The sequence below is a fragment of the Lygodium microphyllum genome, chromosome 20, assembly GCF_053477565.2.
Source record: "Lygodium microphyllum isolate KBCC chromosome 20, Lygodium_microphyllum_v1.1.10, whole genome shotgun sequence".
Classification (NCBI taxonomy): Eukaryota; Viridiplantae; Streptophyta; class Polypodiopsida; order Schizaeales; family Lygodiaceae; genus Lygodium; species Lygodium microphyllum.
The window spans coordinates 21,203,966-21,223,318 of NC_141154.1; the positions used below are offsets into that span (position 1 = coordinate 21,203,966).

The window sequence follows — 19,353 nt, forward strand, 5'->3', positions numbered from 1 at the left end:
AGTAGGAGCATTCTGCAATAACTTCTTCAATTTTCGCATGGCTCTAGTGTGACTCTCATCCCAATAGAATTTCTGCCCCTTTCGAAGCAGCTCATACAAACAATCCGCTATGTGTGCAAAATGAGGTATCCAAATCATATAAAACACACAAGCACCAATGAATCTCCGTACCTATAAAGTAGTAGAACAATACTCTGCAATCTTGCCTATAGCATTCACCTTATCAGGTGAGGGTTTCCTGCCATAATATCCACACATATGCCCAACAATGACAACCTCATTCACTCCAAAAACAGATTTTTGCCCTGAAAGTGTCAAGTTCACTTCTTCTAACCTGGCCAAAATCTTCTCACATGCTGAAATATGATCAGCTACAAAGTATCTGCATCCCTGCTCATTTAGGCTCTCATTCTTCTCTTCTTCTGCATACCCCTTAATGGGTACATCATCCAAGAAAGGCATAGTAAGCTGAGGTATGTAATCACGAAGGACCTTATGCATGGCATTCATCATATGCGCAACAGAATTAGTGGCACCTTGAGGCAAGGTACACATCCTCACAAGCCCAATAGGAGTTCTCATGGTGGTTATGTCCTTGCTTTCCAAAGCCAGCTGAAACTGATCATAACCTGAATACAAATCACCCAAAGAATAGATGGCACGTCCAGCAAATGCCTCTGCAAACTCATCCACAACTGGACCTATACCAACATTCCTGATAGTAACTCTGTTCACTGGCTGCATGTCCTGAATAAATCGGAGAGTACCATTCTTCTTTGGAACTATAAACCACCTGTTTGAGTATGGTGCAGATGAAGGCTCAAGGATTCCCATCCTGATTTTCTCATTCAATAAATCAATCAGCTTTGGCAAGTGTGCTTTAGGCACTAGAATAGGTCGGAGATTCCATGGAATATGAGGAATAGTAAAGATGACCATAGGAGCAACAATATCAAGATTCACACATCCAATCTCATGTGGCAAAAAAGCAAATCCCCTTCCATGACGCTCAATCATATCCTGAAAGCATTGCTTCTCTATGGGTAACAAGAAATCACCATTTCCAATTTTCAATTCAGCAAGTGTCTCTGCTGAAAATTTATGACCAATATGCTCCGGATTCCTCAAAATTTGCTGTTTGGCAGCCCTCTCTATTTGCTGATCATTGTTAGATGGAAGCGGTACAGCAACCGGCTTCACCTTCTTATCCACAGTTTTGTATTTCGTGTCAACCCTGGCTTCATTATACTCTTCTGCATTACATAAACCTTGCTGTAAATCAGCAATTCTGCACTCCAATGGCTGAATATTCTCAGCCCTCTGCTCTATGGACTGCATAGAAACAGCCCCAAACACTGAATGCTGAAATATTTCAACAGTAAACTCTGTTGGCTGAAAATTTTCAACCCTTTGTCTCTCTGAAAGCTGATCATAACCAGCTGGAAACTCTGTTTGCTGAATTTCTTCAGCACTCAACACTCTTTGCTGAGTTACCTCAGCCTCTGACTCAATCTGTAACATAAAATCTGCAATTTCATGAAACATGTCTAGGGATTGCACTAATACATTACCATGACAATTCAGCATATCAGTTTTCAGCATATCACCCATCTCTGTCATCGTATCTGCACAAATCACACTGTCATACATACCATCTATGTGCTCATCATCCTCCAAAATTCCTGCATTTTTCAAATTTTTCTCCTTCCTGCATATATACTGCCTGGCAGCTCTAGGCAACCTAGAAGTCTTCTGATAACTCATTGAACTGTTTGCTGAAATCCCAACATAACCGGAGGAGAAAACACTGCTGCTGCCAGGAGGCGAGAACTCCAATCTCCTCTCCTCTGTACCACCGTCGTCTCGCGAAACGGCGGTACCTAATGAAAACCCGAATCCCTCACAGTGGGCAAGGGTGCATCTCTGAGAGTATCCCTGTTTCTAACATGGTTCACACATACAGTCATAAACTAAACTGCTCTCATACCATCTTTACTGCGAATCCGTGCATAAGCAGATCCATCATCCATGACCTTAGTTTCCATGCGCATCTCTGTAATGAATGGCTGACCAAGAATTATGGGATAGGAGCATGAATCCTGCACAAAGAAATGAAAATCCTCCTCTACATCACCAATAGAAACCCTGACACTAGGGCAAGCAGCATATAAATCACCTGCAGTATTATTGGCGGCTCTCATACGCCACCCATGCTCTACATCCATAGGCCATCTATTACTCTCATAAACTCCACGAACTATGAGATTAATCTCTGAACCATGATCAACCAATGCAACATAAGGCACCTGTTTCTCTCCAATCTTTACCATAGTCTCTGTAGTTGCCCTAGCCCAATGGCTCCGCGAAAAGTGACTACGCGGTATCAAAACAGGCTCATCAATTTCAGCATAATGCATAGGCTGAACCCTCTTCTCTACCTGTGGCAAAACAGAAGCATTATCAACCATAACCTCATCATCATCCTCATCCAACTCTCCAATCAAAACTCCTTGTGTATCAGTGGTAGCCAATGCATGTCTTTTCCTCTTCAGGACCTCCTGAAACTGATCCTGAAACTCTCTTTTTGAGATGCCCAAAATCTCAGAAATAGTGAAAGTCACCTCACTGCCAAGTATCTTATCATTAAAAATTTTCTTCATATCTGTAGATGTCTCAATATCGGACATCAATCTGAATCCTGGCTGCTTTCTCTCTCTAGGCTCTTGCCTCTTTTCTTTCTTTTGAGCATCCTCTATCTGTCGATCTCGCCCTGGTCTTGAAGACGGTCCTGCAGTAGGTGGAGAAACAAACTCACCCCCTCTAGTCTTCTTAGCTGCACTTGGATTTTGTTCATCCCTTTTACGTTTCTCCTCAACAAGTACATCTGCACCATGAGATTTAGCCAAATAAGCATAAATAGAATACCTGTCAACAGGCAAGTCCCAACCTGTCTCTGATCTGATGCTAGAGCCTGCACTAGTCAAAACAGTTTGCTGAATTTTCCCCTTGTTTGCAGTCTCCATAGCATAAGTCCATAGTGCGGACTGAGTCTCTGATCCCTTCTCAATCTGTACTCCATATGCAGAAGCATCACCTCTAGCTGTCACATAAGAAGTACGCGCAGCCATGTCCTCCACTAACTTCTTCATTCCACCTTTACCAAAGTTGGTAGCAAGTGACACTCCTGTCTCAGTCAACCAAATCTTACCATCTTGCCCCCAATATACCAAATTCTGCCTCCTTGCATCCTGGAAAGAGTCACAATCCCTGCAATGCTGATGCTCCGTACTATCACACCAAATACATCTCCGATCTCTCCTAGGTGCACTAGGAGCACTCCTAGGTGTAGTAGGAGCACTAGAAGAAGTAGTAGGCACAGTCGAAGCAAACTGCTCCTTCAACTTACCCACCAACTCCGCTTTGACAGACTCAAGTGTCAAATCTGTGATGCCTTTGATTATGTCATCAAGAGAAGTAGGCACCGATGGAGCGGATGGTTTTGGAGCAGAAGGTGTAGGCATCGGTCGTGGAACAGGAGGAATAGGTGGAGTAGAAACAATAGGCACTGGCATAGGCCAAGAAACTGGCTGAGGAGAAGAAGAAATAACAGGGATAGAAGTAGACATAGGAGTAGATGATGGTGTAGGTGTCATGGAACCATTCTGTAGGCGAGTCTTCCATATCCTCCTCTTGGTCAAAGTCGAGACTGCATCCTGAGCATCCTGCCAATCAGTTTTAAGACCCATAGGCTTCGTGCGATCTTCAAGAAGCTCACCCAATTCTTCTTGAAGAGCAGGATCTGCAGCTTGCAAGAAAAGCTCAACTTTTTCAACATCCAATGCTCTTTGCTCAATAGCATCAAGCTGACTATACCTCTCTTCGAATTCTCGAATCAACTCTGAAGCAGCAAGACCTTTGTTTGGCATGTAGACCCACTCTCGGAATGACCGTCGAGTAGCCATACCAAAGTCCTCAAGGAAGTATTCTTCTTTCAAGGCCTTCTTAAAATCTTGCCAATGTGTATTTTGAATAAAAAGATCAGTCACTTTTGTCCTCAAAGCAGGTGTGACAAGACGAAGGAAGTACTTACTCATAAGTCCAGCAGGAACTCCAAAAAACCCCATCTTGATCTCATATGTCTTCAAATATGCTGAAACATTACGCCCGTCAAATAGCTTCTTCTCACTCTCAACTGCTTCAATAGCCTTAGTCGCACTGTTTACATTTTCCTGCTCCGAATAGAGTTGCCTTTGCTGAGACAACTGTTGTTGATGCAATTGTTGTTGCTGCTGCATATACATTTGTGTTTGTTGATTTTGGAGCTGCATATACATGGACATATTCTGCAAAATCTATTTTAGATCCTCCGTTGAAGTACTTGACGTAGCAGTCATTGATGGAACTGAAGTAGAGGCAGCTGGAGTTGTAGAGGAAGCTGAAATAGAGGCTGAAGTATCTCCCATCCTGAAATTTCTGCGACGCTTTCACATCGGGTTCACCAAAGATGTCGAAGGATTTATAAAAGCAAAGTCGCGCCTTCAGAAGACCTTGATAAATTTCAGGATAAAAGATCAAACAAGCTGAATTATTCTTATTTACTGCTGTCTACTGTTGTAAATGTCCACATTGCAGCTCAGAAAAAGATCAATGGAATCAAGGTTGATTATGTCATATAGAACTGATGACATCCTTGTAAAAATAAATAGTATAGAAGGTTGGCTCTTCTTTTTCATTCAGACAAGAATAAATTTTTCAGGAGCAGTGTTTGCTTTTAAACTGGTTGAAGAAGTGTCACAGATTTTTGTCAGACGAACAATAGAAATCAGTTCATGATTCTAAAAGGACAAAATAGCATGTTTCTTCTAACTTTGTGACTGCATACACATCTTGTCAAGGTGGATTTCTAGTAATATTGAGGTTCTCTGAACTGAAATGAATGCTAGAATCATCATCAAATGACAGCCACAGTAATTCAGGAACATATCATCAATGAAGGATAGAATTCTCCGGCAATAGGGAAATCCTTATCTCTCATCTCCTGAGCTGCTACAGGATTAATTATGTTCTACAAACAATATGCCAAAGCAACCACGTCTTCAAGAGATCTCTGATGTTCCTCTATTTTGCTGGCCAGGAACATACATGCTGTTGCAATTGTAAATTTATCATTTTTTATGATGTGATTAATGAAGGTAACATCAATGGCGAAATATAGTGGATATGACGATTGCAACACTGGGCATTCTCAGCTTGATTCCAAGCTCCCTCAAGAACCTGCAAAATGATCTACGAAGGTTGTTTACTGTTACTGGATCGATCCCATCTCTTCGTGTTGGAGACATTGCTTTGATCTCATCCCATGAAACATAACGATCAGCTTTGCTACAGCTACTAGTAACACTTCTGTTGTATCCTAAGGTTCTTGGATCATCTCTGTCGTAAGTAGTAAGTTATCCTGAAGCTTGTGATCCTGGCATGGGTAAAGTTTGACGTGGTTGAGACAGGAGCTTGTCGACAGCATTGTAGGACAACCCTGCAGCACTTCTTCAGGTTCCTTCCTCTGCGCCTGCATTTCTGTCTGCTGCCAATGTATATCTGTGGTTATTATTGATGACACCTCGTCGCATGTCAACAGACTTCTACTCTTTAGTTTAGCATATCTTTAGCTCATCGCAGTCAATCCAATAGAGATAGCTCCCCTCCTTCCATGTTCTGAATGCAGATTTCACCTTGATTTCTTTTTCTTCCCCCCCTGTTCCGTTGAGTTCCATCTATCCTCTTCCTCCTTCGTTTCTTTCTGCGATGTACAGTAGCCTCCCTTTTCAATTCCCCTGCTCAGTTGTTATGCCGAGGTGCATCCATTCTTTCAGACAGTGTCATTACAGGATCCGTGCCATGAGTTTACAACCCAAGCTTGGTCCGGTGCCATACGAATTCCGTGAGGAATCCCCTTCCGTCATCTTCTTTGTTTTCCCTCCAATCCTCCCTCTTCCACAAGGCTTTTTCCCTTCTTCCAATCCTCTCTCTCCCCAAGACTCCCCCACTCCGTCTTTTTCTTCCGTCTTCCCCTTCCTCTGTCTGCACTCCTCCTCTTTTTCCCCCAGATTAGCGTATTCCTTTCCCCCAAAGCGCAGCTCCTTTCCCCTAAAGCGCGGCTCTGTCCCAGAAAAAGCAAAAAACTTGGTTCCGTGACCTTGATAGGGAACGCTCTTGAGTGTTACACAAAAACCACCAGCTTAATGACAGGCCCAACCTTGAAGTCGCGTAGATTAGAATATCTCAATATTTCTTGCCAGCAGCAACCAAAGCAATATGGCTGATGAGATCCACCACTCGGTTGCTGTAGCCCCATTCATTGTCAGACCATGCCACAAACTTCATAAATTTGTTTTGTTCAGAGCAATGTCTGCCTTTGCATCAAAGATGCTGGACCTCTCATCCCCAACAAAGTCGGTAGAGACCACATCATCCTCAGTATATTCAAGGATCCCTTTCATTAAGCTTTCAGACGCAGCTTTGACTGCTGCCTTAACTTCATCGCAAGAAACATCTTTTTCCAGTTGGCAAGTCAAATCAACAACTGAAACATTAGGAGTCGGAACTCTAAATTCCATGCCAGTCAACTTGCCATTCAACGCAGATAGAACCTTTCCCACTGCCTTTGCAGCACCAGTTGAGCTAGGGATGATGTTTTGTGCTGCACCCCTGCCTCCTCGCCAGTCCTTCCCAGAAGAACCATCCACTGTCTTTTGAGTTGCAGTAGTTGCATAGACCGTAGTCATCAGACTCTCAATAATTCCAAACTCTTGGCGTATAACCTTTGCAAGCGAAGCTAGACAGTTCGTTGTACAACTGGCATTTGATACAATTTGCATCTCTGGTTTGTATTTTTCCTCATTAACACCCATCACAACATTGGGGCATCTGCAGAAGGTGCTGATATGATTACTTTCTTTGTAGCTTTTAAAGCACAGACAAGTGTGATACTATCCAGAGAGATATCCTCCTCGTGCATTTGTTTGAATAGTTGTAATGTCTTCTCTCCTTGACCCAGTTCAACATAGACTGAAAGCAACCCTTCATGCTCGCTACTATACTCATACGCAGAGCATAAATGTAATCACAATAACTAAGTATGCACAAAGTATCAAATCGCACACACAACTTTCGGGTGGTTTTCACACCTCGAATGCGCAGCAATACGACAACGTGCATTAAGAAAAGGTAGCAAATCTTATTTAATCTAGGTGAATGAAATTGAGGTTAAGGAAAATAAAATGCATCCTAGGTATGCACAATTTCTTTCACAATTTAAAGATTGTTTTGCTACTGACTTATCACCTGGTTTACCACCCATGCATCCTGAAGATCATAAAATAGACCTAATTTCAAGTTCTCAACCACCATGTAAAGCACCTTATCGACATAATCAAATTGAACAGAAAGAAATTCCAACTCAAGTTCAAGAATTGTTAACTCGAGGACTTATTAGACCCAGTAGTTTTCCATTTGGTGCACTTGTCTTATTAGTTAAAAAGAAAAACAACACTTATAGGATGTGCATTGATTATCGTGCCCTAAATAAAATCATTGTCAAAATAGATATCCCATTCCTAGGGTAGATGATCTTATGGACAAACTACAAGGGGCTGCAATATTTAGCAAAATAGATCTTAAATCTGGATACCATCAAGTATGACTAGACACATCTGACATTTTGAAAACTGCACTTAGAAATCAATTTGGATATATGGATTACTAGCTATGCCTTTCGGATTAACTAATGCACCAGCTACATTCAGTTGTATGATGAATTGTATCTTTTTTAAGCATCAACGTTGTGTCATTGCTTTCTTTGATGGCATAGTGATTCTTAGTAAGCATGAGAACGAGCATTATGAACATTTATCTTTGGTTTTCAAATTACTAAAAGAGAATCAATTATATGCTAATCCTGAAAAGAGTGAATTTTTCAAACACAAATTGAATACTTAGGACATATTGTTTCATCTGAAGGTATTAAAGTTGATCCTAAAAAGATATAAGCAAATTTGAATTGGCTAATACCTAAAAATGTACATAAATTATGTTATTTCTTAGGTCTTGCCAGCTCTTACAAAAAAATTGTGAGAAAATTTTCATTGCTTGCATTACCTTTGACAAAATTATTAAAGAAATATATTATGTGTCATTGGTCTGAAAATCAGCAAAAGTCCTTTGATTTACTGAAACATGCTTTAACTCATGCTCTTGTAATGCAACTTCTTGACTTTACTAGACCATTTTCCCTAGTAGTCACTGACGCTAGTGGATCTAGAATAGCAGCTGTCCTTATGCAAGATTCTCATCCCATAACTTACTCTAGTTGCAAGCTTAAACCCTCTAGAGCTCAAGTATTCTACTTATGATAAGGAATTGCTAGTTGTAGTACGAGCTTTACGTCAATGGAAACACTATTTAATGGGATCTGAATTCATGATCAAAACTGACCAAGAAAGTATTAAACATCTCCTTAGTCAACCTAAATGGGCTTCTTTTATTTAAAGTTTTCATCCACTTATCCAATATCAACCCAGAAAAGAAAATGTTGTTGCCGATGCTTTAAGTAGAAGACTGACTATTCATAATATCTCTTTGATATCTTTTTTGATTCTCTTATCCCTATGAAAGAAACCTATGACCAAGACCCTAGTTTTCAAGCTGCTTGGAATAAATTAATTACCAATAACTGGATTCCAATTGATTCATTTTCTTATTCTTGTGGATTTATGTTTTATGAGAAAATGTTATGTGTAACTGTTCCATTTAGATCTTTTGTGTTGCAGGAAATTCATTGTCCCCCATATCAAGAGCATAGAGGTATTATTTCTAATTTACGTACTTTGATTAAAGATTTTTATTGGCTACAGATGAAATTCGATGTATCTAACTTTGTATCTGAGTGTTTAATTTTTCAAAGAGTTAAAGTGATACCATGGTAAGTAGTATGGTTTGTTAATGCATTTACCAATCCCTGAAAGACCATGGGAGCATATTTCAATGGATTTTATTACTAGTCCACCTATGGTGCGCAGATCGGTCGCTGTATGCTCATGTAGTGAATCCCGGAAGGTCCCCAAGAACAATGAACTCTACTTTTTGCTCAAGTTACAAGGTAAAAAGCATGAACGACAAGAGCAAGAGACCAATTGGGTGCAATCTCCCCCCATGCCTTGTGTGAGTGCTTCACAAAGCATGTATTTTATGTATATTTCCTCTTCATGCTCAATAATAGTCCAATTTACAAAAATATATCAAGCTTTTAGCTTTTGAGTTTGCTTTTACAAAAATAGGAATAAAGCTAATGGATGGTGCCCAAAGAGTCTGGCACGCCCAATACAATGTCCAAATAAAAATAACATATCCGTGCGCATAGGCGCATACAAAATAATAATAAATAATCGATGCCTCAATAGACATGACAAAATATAGGCGTGGCGCCTATCAAAATATAATCCATAGATTGAATACCCGCTAGACTCCAATGCTTTCCTCCGCCACTACTACTATGTCTACACATCAACTGAAGCATTCACAATCGTTAGTAAAATAATACAATTAAACCGACAAAAGTGAATACCTAGCAGTCTTTAGCTACATAAATAAATCAAGTGGTTACAAATAAATCCTAACCTTAATTTATTACGAGTGCGCACTCTAAACTCATAAACGTTTATTAATTTAATATGCATTTTGTGGAATCACCCGCTATGGAATCACCCATGTACACACTAAATTAATGAAACGCCCGAAAAGGACAGGCGTCCCCATCAACTTCTCGCACAAAGAATCCACTTTGTGTATGAGCCCCGATCATCAAAGTTTACGGAATCCACCGTAAAACCTCACGGAATCCACCGTGGCACGGAATCCACCGTGAAATATGCCTCCTGGCATCAGCCTAAGACTCAAGCTAATCACAATATGATATGGACTATTGTAGATTGATTTAGCAGATAAGAATATTTTATTCAATGCAAGAAAACATTAACTACATCTCAAGCTACCACATTGTTTCCAAAAAAGAATTTCACTAACCATGGTTTACTAAAAGTTATTATTTTTTGTGGAGATTTCAAATTCTGCAATAATTTTTTGGCTACTGTGTTTGCTAACTTAGGAACAAAGATTGATTTTTTATCTACATTGCATCCTGAAACAAATGGGCAAGCATAAGCTACAAACAACACAATCTTAGATCTTTTACATGTATACACAATTTCAAAACCACAAACCTGGGATACACACTTGCATTTACTTCAGTTTGCATATAATAACACACCACATACAACTACACGAAAATCACATTTTGAAATCATTTATGGATATAGATTACCTACACCTCTTACTTCATTGTCAAACAAAGTTAAAGCTACTGATGATATTGCCCACATGTATGCTCTATTTTCCATGAAGTTAAAGATACGATTGCAAAAGCCTAGCAATCATATACTAAGCAAGCAAACAAGAAAAGAAAAGCTATGAATTTTACAATTGACGATTATGTCTGGTTACGAATTGAAGAGCGAAGACTACAAAGTGTTGAGAAACACCCTGTTGTAAACTTAGCTCCTAGATTTTATGGACCTTTCAAAATCATTCACAAAATCAATGACAATGCTTTTAAACTAGAACTACCCCAAAACTAGAAAATCCACAATACTTTTCATATTAGTTTGTTACGACCTTTCAATGGTCAATTACATGTCCATCCTATCTATGACAATCCTCCTTTGTTAGAAGAAGAGACTCAAATCCTTGAACCTGAGACTATTTTAGATACCGACTTTATGACCACTAGAATTGGCCGTAGATATTTTAGATATTTGGTGAAATTGAAAAATCATCCTGTTGAAGAGGCCCAATGGATGCACGCTCGTGACCTAAGTGCTAACTCTTCACTACCCGCTCCACATTGAGCTAATAGCAATTGAGAACAATTGCTATCCCACTCGGGGGTATGATGCCAAGAGGCATATTCCACAGTGGATTCTGTGAGGTTTTTGCAGTGGATTCCATAAACTTATATTTATTTGCCAGGGCTCATACACAAGGTGGATTCCTTGTGCGAAAAGTCGATGGGGATGCCCGTCCTTTTGGGGTGTCTCATTAATTTAATGTGCAAGTGGGTGATTTCATAGTGGGTGATTCCGCAAAATACATATTTAAATTAATGGACGTTTATGAGTTTAGAGTACACTCGTAATAAATTAAGGTTAGGACTGAGTTCCAACCTATTTATTTATTTTGTAGCTGAAGACTGCTAGGTATTCACTTTTGGCGATTTAATTTTATTATTTTCTAACAATTGTGAATGCTTCAATTTATGTGTAGAGCAGCTGGATCTGGCACTAGAAAGCATTGGGTGATAGCATGTATTCAAGTTATTTAGAAGAAATTATCATTTGTTATGGGCATGCATCTTAGGCATGGCGCCAATATTTATTTTGATGTGTTTATTTATTAAAGCGCTTGACATATATTTATTATTTTGTATATGCATGGGCATACGATTTAAATATTCGTTATTCGACATTGTATTTGGGCATAGCTCAACTCTTTGGGCACCCAACCGCTTTTTTCTTTATTTAGACAAAAGCAAACACAAAAGCTAAAGCGTGCTAATTGTAAATTTGGGCTATTTTTGAGCTTGGAGATGAATAATATATTAAACACATGCTTTGTGGAGTGCTCACACAAGGCATGAAGGGAGATTTTACCCAAATGGTCTTCTTACTTCATGTTGTGCAAATTTTTTCCCTTTGTTTATGAGCAAAAAGTAGAGTTCTTTGTTCTTGGAGACCTTTCGGTGCTCGCTACGTTCGCATATGACATCCGATTTGCGCACCAATTTCTTTGTGGTGAAATCTTACAAGAAGATAACATTTTGCAAGTCTAGATATATATATGTTTGAGTGGAAAAATATAAAAAGTCTTAATTATGAGTTATTTTGAAGTTTGAAAGCCCAAAAGTTATATAGCTTGTCATCTAGAAAATCTATAGAAAGAAAACATTTGGTCTAAAATTTTATCCAAATTAAGCCCCACATAGGATCCACATTTGTGCTATTGGAATCAAGATCATTGTTGCAAAAAGTTTGGGAACAAGAGTTAGGCATCACAATGTGGAGGTTAACTTTTTGCTCTTCTCCTTTAAGATCTGAATCAATGTTATGACAAAATAAAATCTAAATATCCTGATTATAATTTTGCCTTAACTACTTTGCAATAATATCTCTATAAGAAAAACATTAAAGAATACAAAATGTCATACATGCTTAAAGGAACGCATTTGATAGGCAATAAGCTGCCATTAATCATGCCTATGTGAGCCAACAGAGCCTCAAACTTTTGAGAAAATCCAAATATCAACACAATAGAACTAGATTGAGAGAAAAGAAAAGTCGAATAATGGTCTGAAGTGTGTGAAACATATAAATCTACTCCATGGATATATAATTTGCTTACCAAATAATTTAACATTGGTGAGCCATACTTAATTATTAATTGTGTAGTATGTTGCACAAATTGTTATGCCAAGATCTAACTTCTAGTTGCACTAATATTCTACATTGATGAATGTCCTTGGGATAAATAACCATGGTCTGGTCCCGCACAGTAACTTTATCCTATGTATGAACCGATTCTCATTTAAATTTATATAGAAACCTTTAATACAATTTCAAATGGATTTTTGGAGTGGGTGCTTGGCTTTATTAACGGAATGCTTCTACTCTCAATTAGAAAAGCTCGAAACTGAATATGGAAGAGATTTTCGAAAGCATAATATAGTTCTATAAGATTTTGAAAGCACAGGAATTTACTTGGTCCTAATACATTATTGCTTCGTTTGAGAAACGTGATTACATAAGAAAGTGGACTCTAAGCCAAAATAAAATGCTCTGCGTACTTTTCCACGAAGCCATGTCCATGACACGACAGAATATCGCTCCGACAGAACACGAAATGAAAGCCAGTTGAAATGAAGGATGTTCAATACAACCAGATCGAGTGGCACTCTTCCGTACGGCAACTGCAAGCTCGTTGCCAAACCAAACAATCTAAAACTGACAGATTTTACACCATGGCCGGAGCAGGAGCGCTGGCTGGGCCGACGTTGTTGCAATACTTTTTGACCAAAGGACACCGGCAGTATGGATGAGTGGCAGGTAGCTTCGTTAGTTGATCTGCATCACTAGCTGCTGCTGAGACGCCATCATGCACCGCAGCAGGAGCCTTTCCGCAAGAGTCCTTGAACAAAGGGCATTGGCAGTGCACCTGGTCCGCCATCACCTCCAGCTGCTTAATCTGCATCTCATCCACCACGTCGGCCGCTGTAACAACACACAAGAAAGCAATGGAAGCGCAGAATTAATAAGTACTGGATAAGTCACGATTATTTACCCAGGCATACAGCCTATTGCAGTGCCATAACGCGATTAATAGAAGACAACAAATTGAACGATGAGCGTAATAACATATGCTTTCGGTGACACCAGCACTACTGATAGAGAATACAGACAGGCGAGTGCAAAATCGAGAGAGAGAGACCTTTGGCGTCCCTGAAAAGCTTCGCATCGGCTGTACTACGCCCGCCAGCCACAACAAGTAGCAGGATCGTCGCGAGGGTAATGGTAGCGATGAGAGTAATGGTCGACATGATGGCTCGCTGTGGTTTTTTGCTTCTACCAGCTGTCGACTATGCAAAGATCGCTAAACACCACAGGTACAACGATAACTTAGCAGCTCAGGTGCATATATAGTACCCGCATGCTCTCCAGCCTCTACCTGCACCCTTGTCGAGTCTCGATCCGCGTGCCGCTCTGGATCCTCCGCCTTCCTCGTGTTTATAGCCTCCGTTACGCATTTCCATGTTTTGTTTATAGGCCAGTGGAAGATCCTTGTGTGGCAAAAGTCGTAAGAGTGTATCGTTAGCTCCTTAATCATACTAACTGTGTGGGGTTTCGTGAATTCTATTCTCTTCAACTTGTGGTTAACTCACGGCAATGTGGCATGGGGGTGATCACATCTAGGGTTTCAAACACCCTCAAAACTAAACAAGCTAAGACAGAATGCTTAGCCTAGCATAGTAAACCAAATCACCTTTCTTCACAAACAGGATCATCAATATCTTCTTCACTGTCCATCGAAGGCAAACATATGGAGGTACCTTTTGCACCTATATCATATTGTAATCATGTAACCAATCTTGTTAGCATGCTAGAAAACCATGAATGTCATTTCTTTCAATATCTATGGGCCACACACTCAAAACTTTCTTTTCAAAAACTATTTAACCACTAGTTAGGGCCATTATAGTCCGCTCTCATTGTGCTCCTACATCTATGCTTACAATTCTCTCCACTGCCTCTACTAGCTCCTCTATCACCTAGCACTAAGTCTTGATAATGGTGTGAGACTCTATAGTTTCGACAATGAAAAATGAAGAGCAAAGAAGGAATAGGTGGAGAAGAGGCTTCCACACTCACCCTCATTGTATCATCCTCTCAACTTTCACACTCACTACCTTGGCCTCTCATCCTCATTGTCAACCTCTCTCACACAGTAATGATTGACGTATAGGGTGGGAGATGTTTTTCTTTCTTGGTTGATAGCTTGAGTCTCACAATTGAAAAGATGCCCAAATAGAGGGATTCATTGTTAATGCCACTTTTAATGATGGTATGGGTATACTCAAATTGGTGCCACCTCATACAAAGAAAATTAATTAAACTACTAGAAGGTAGCACTTCAATATTCAATTCATGCTGACATTATGGAGTAATGGTGAAAGGACAAGAAATATTATTTATGAAGAGGGGGAGGGAATCACAAATTAGATGGTAAGAATATGTGGATTCTGTGAGATGCTATGCAAGTAAGAGTTCTTGCATAGATCTCGAAAAGTAACACAACCACTAGTTGAGATGGTAGTTGGTGAAAACCGAATCTTCTAATTGTGAATTATGTTTTTTTTCCTTATTCCTATTTTTTAGTTTCTCTAATACTAGAGTGGGCTAGTGAGAAGTTTTAGGTAGGTTAAAAAATAAGAGATGCTATGATTTCTAATTCGTAGATAGGTGGGCAAATGTTTGGTTGATCAAAGGTGAAGATTTTAGAAAATTAAGTAAAAGTTATGAGAAAACATATGGCTATTTTTTGAGTTTTCATGTCCAAAAATTTACCCCAATGGCCATCAAGGTCTTCAAAAAATAGCCTTTACGCTAACATTTCCCCCTGTTAATGTTTGGATTAGATCTAGGAGAATAAAGGTCTAAGTAATTAGTTAAGGAGTTTTGCAAGAGCTTTATATACATGTCATAACCTTAAATTTTCCTTAGATATGTAAGAGAGTGCTGCTTGAAAAAGCCATCAAAAATCACAAATGTAATAACTTGCAAGTGTGGTACTATGCACATGCTTGATTTATTCTTCTCTTCCCATTTCTCCCTTTCCCCTTTCTTTGTTTTTGGTTCATGAAAAGTGCCATAAAAAGTCATCTTATCTACCATTTGTATTTATATTATAGGGATTGAAGTAGAAGAAACCATAGAGACTATACAATTAGTTCTTAAAAGTGATGTGAGCACAGAAACAAGCATATGCTTGGGAGATCCAAATGATAATGATAACTAAGTCTAAGTTAAGCACCACTAATTTCTTTTACTTTGATATCTGCAATGTCTATAACATTTTCTATGGAGGTGAAATACATTATGTAGATTGAGAAGCATTTGGTGTAAAAAAAATGTAAACAACAGGCAGAAGAGATAAGTTTTCCAAGCCACATTTGATGTATGATAATTTATTCAATTATACCATTTTCTTGCACCACATGGTATGAGGCCCATTCAGCCTATCCTCAACAAACTTAGTTGCACATGCATGAGAGTATGCACCCTCATTGACCACACACCTCTTACACAATTTTTTGGAAAAATCTCATGCTAATTAGGAACCTTAGATACAATGTGGAAGGGGAAAAGGTGAGGCCATGAAGGGCTACTTTCAAGGTAAAAATTAGGGATGAATTTTAGGCCAAAGGCTATTTTTTGGAGGTTTTCTTGGTTATTGAGCTAGACTTTAGGCTTGAAAACTCTAAAAATAGCCCATATATACAAAAGATTACATATTTTAGCCTACAATTCACCCAAAAACAACTTTAAAATAGGGTTTCACACAACAATTTTCCAATTTTCTAACCTCTTTACCATTAATTAGCCAAACATTTGCACACCTACCTACAAAGTAGAAATCATGAGGATTCCTTCTTTCTTACCCTAGCTACTTCATCTTAAATCGATATTTATGATGATCATACTTTTCATCAAGATTGTTATGAGCATGTATGAGAGTGAAGCTAAAAATTTGAGTTTGAGGGATGAGGTCTTAACTATCAAAAGGCATAACTTACACTACAACAGAAACGAGACATAGACACGTAAAGTCGGGCGCGTCTATCATTGTGCCTATATGTGCGTGTAAATAGACGCGAATTTTGCGTCTATATATCTGCGCAAAGACGCCAATATAGACACGCTAGCAAACGCACAATTATTTAACCACCTAAAATTGGAATTAATATAATTAAAAAACCAAAGTTAATAATTATTTAACCACCTGAAATTGATTCTTGAGCATGCACGTGTGTGCATGATAAAAACCATAGAATTAAGAATACACATTGAATCATTGTATTAAAAAAATAGAGTTAATAATTACTTTTTCATTGCTCTCTAATGAATGGTAGTTCCTCTAGTTGACAAGCCTGATATAAGTAATTAGCGGCAAGCGTCAGAAACCTTACAATTAGTAGCAAGCATTGCAATATGTATATCGTAATTTCTCTACTTGAAGATGATAAAAAATACTTTATTTTTATTATGGAAAATTCAATTTAGCTTTAAACTTGACTATTAATTCTTGAGTATACACGTGTGCGCATGATAAAAATCATAGAATTAAGAATACACATTGAATCATTAAGCAAATTAAGTATGTTATAGTGAATGATCCATCTCATCTTCAATGAGATCAGCCCTTGCTAAACTATCTACTTCTAGGTCTATGTTACCAAGAGGTAACTAAACAAATAAGTCTATCCCACTATTAGATGTGTTGCTATATTACTCAATAACTTCATCAATATCATCGACAATCACATACTGTCTTCTTCTGCGTTTCCTTGAACATCCTCGCGAGGTTCATCTTGTACTATATCACACATATCATCCATTATGGTGTCATCATGCACATCATCATTAATTGTTGGATTGTCATCTGTTATCTCCATGTCGGTAATATTACCATATATTGGTTTTGAACGATTAGATATAGGGATGACATACCACCATCGGTTATTGTTTACCATTGGATGATACACAACCTGTATTTGAAAAACAAAAGCAAGAAACTTAAATACTTATTATATTGTGTATATGTATCACATGTATACATATTAAAAAATTAGCATTTGCATATATACCTGCTCGCAATGTTGAGGTAGTACTAATGTGTCATTTTTGTTTTGGTGAAATTTTGTAGAGTCAATGATTACAAAACCACTTGGATGACGTCTGATTGTGCAATGCTCACCATTTGTTACCACTTCTTTAAACCACTTCACATCCAGTACATATATAAAGAATCATTTGGAGTCAAGCGTCAGAATATCTTGGATCAAGCCACAATAACCTTCCATGGTACCATTGGCATCCTCGAAGTGAGCAAGGACATCACAATCTTGGGTATTTCTCTTTTCATCTATACGTTGAGTTCGAAGATGTTTACCCCCACACAAAAGTGCATTGAATAATGTGCACTAGTAGTAAAAGATAAAAGATTAAACATTTCAATTATTTATACAAATTAATTGATAGTATGTCTCACCTTTGATAAGCAACCTCGTACGTATTCCCACTCTTCTTGAGATATATTAATTTCCTCCTCTTTTTCCATTCTCTCCATTTCCTCATGTAACCAATCTATATCAATATGACGTAGGAGCGCATTTAGATGATCTGGAAATGAGACATTATGTCCATATCTAGTGCGAAATTCTTGTCTTTCGCTTTTTCTTCTTGCCCTTGCTTCATTATATAGTGTCACCCATTTGCTCATTACATCATTATTGAGCACACAAAAACTATTTAACTTACGAAGTTATTCTTTTGTTAGCACTTTACTCATTCCTTTTCCTTGAGGTATTATAGAGGTCATCCTCAAGTCTTCATCATCTTTCCATAGTCGTGGTTGAGAGGGATCCACTTCAGCAAGATATTTAGAGATATAAACAAGGGATGATTGTACTGACCAACCCTCAACCATGCTTCCCTCAGGCCGTGCTTTTTGCCTCACAAAATCTTTCAAGGTTTTCATGAAGCGCTCAAGAGAAAACATCCACCTTACATGAATTGCCCCACAAAATGCGATCTCATCAATCAAATGTACGAGTAAATGTAATTGAGTAGTCAAAGTGGATCGAGGAAAAATTTCCTCCACCAAACAAACCACCTCAACAGATAATACTCGAGCATCTTGCAATGTGTTTGGATCAATTTCCCTCGAGCTCACGTATCTGTCAGGATGTATTTGAGAATTGTTTATTTTTGTGTAGAAATTCAAAGATATATAATGAAAGAATACAATGTATACACACCTCACAAGCTCTCCCATCTTGTAAATGATATCACGTACATCTTTGGATACACAATGGGATATGCTAGTAGGAAGTACGAACTGAATGCAAACAATATTCATAGATCAAATGATTAGTTGAGGAAAAAGTCATCATACCCCAAAGTTTACACATAGTTACTCCACTAATTACTATATTCATGGTTAGAGATACCCTTACTTGAATCATTTTGTGCCAATCGTGGGACTTCAAACTAGATAGTTGCTCCACACCTCTTTTCTTTTTCTTTATGAAGGCTCCCTTGAGACATCTCATACATCCTGTGGGTGTTCAAAAGCTATATATTTGTTCCTTCACTATTTTTTCCTCGTTCTTTGACAACATCCAAGGTGCATGGGGTAGCTCAATCTTTCCTCTGGGTCCAATGCATGGCCAGGCTCGTCCCATGCGACCAATGTTATGTAAATCCTCCCTTACATTAATTGAATCACGAGCCCCTATCAAGTGATCCCATAATGTAGATACAACATTTTTGAATATGTGTATGGGGTTGATCTTGAGTTCAATCCAGTACGGAAGACAAAAAAATATAGAGAATCTAACAAACAAACAATTGATTATGAAAACAATTCATCATGCTAAATACTTTAAAGTCAATCGAGAGAAATGCACTTCTT

At 38.5% G+C, this 19,353-nt stretch overlaps 2 pseudogenes; both read right to left on the reverse strand.

The window, feature by feature from the left end:
- Positions 1 to 6,279: 6,279 nt before the first annotated feature.
- LOC148018737 (glyceraldehyde-3-phosphate dehydrogenase GAPCP2, chloroplastic pseudogene) lies at positions 6,280 to 7,015 on the reverse strand (annotated as a pseudogene).
- A 6,101-nt stretch (positions 7,016 to 13,116) lies between these two features.
- The window catches only part of LOC148018738 (uncharacterized), a 59,602-nt pseudogene continuing 53,365 nt past the window's right edge, over positions 13,117 to 19,353 (reverse strand).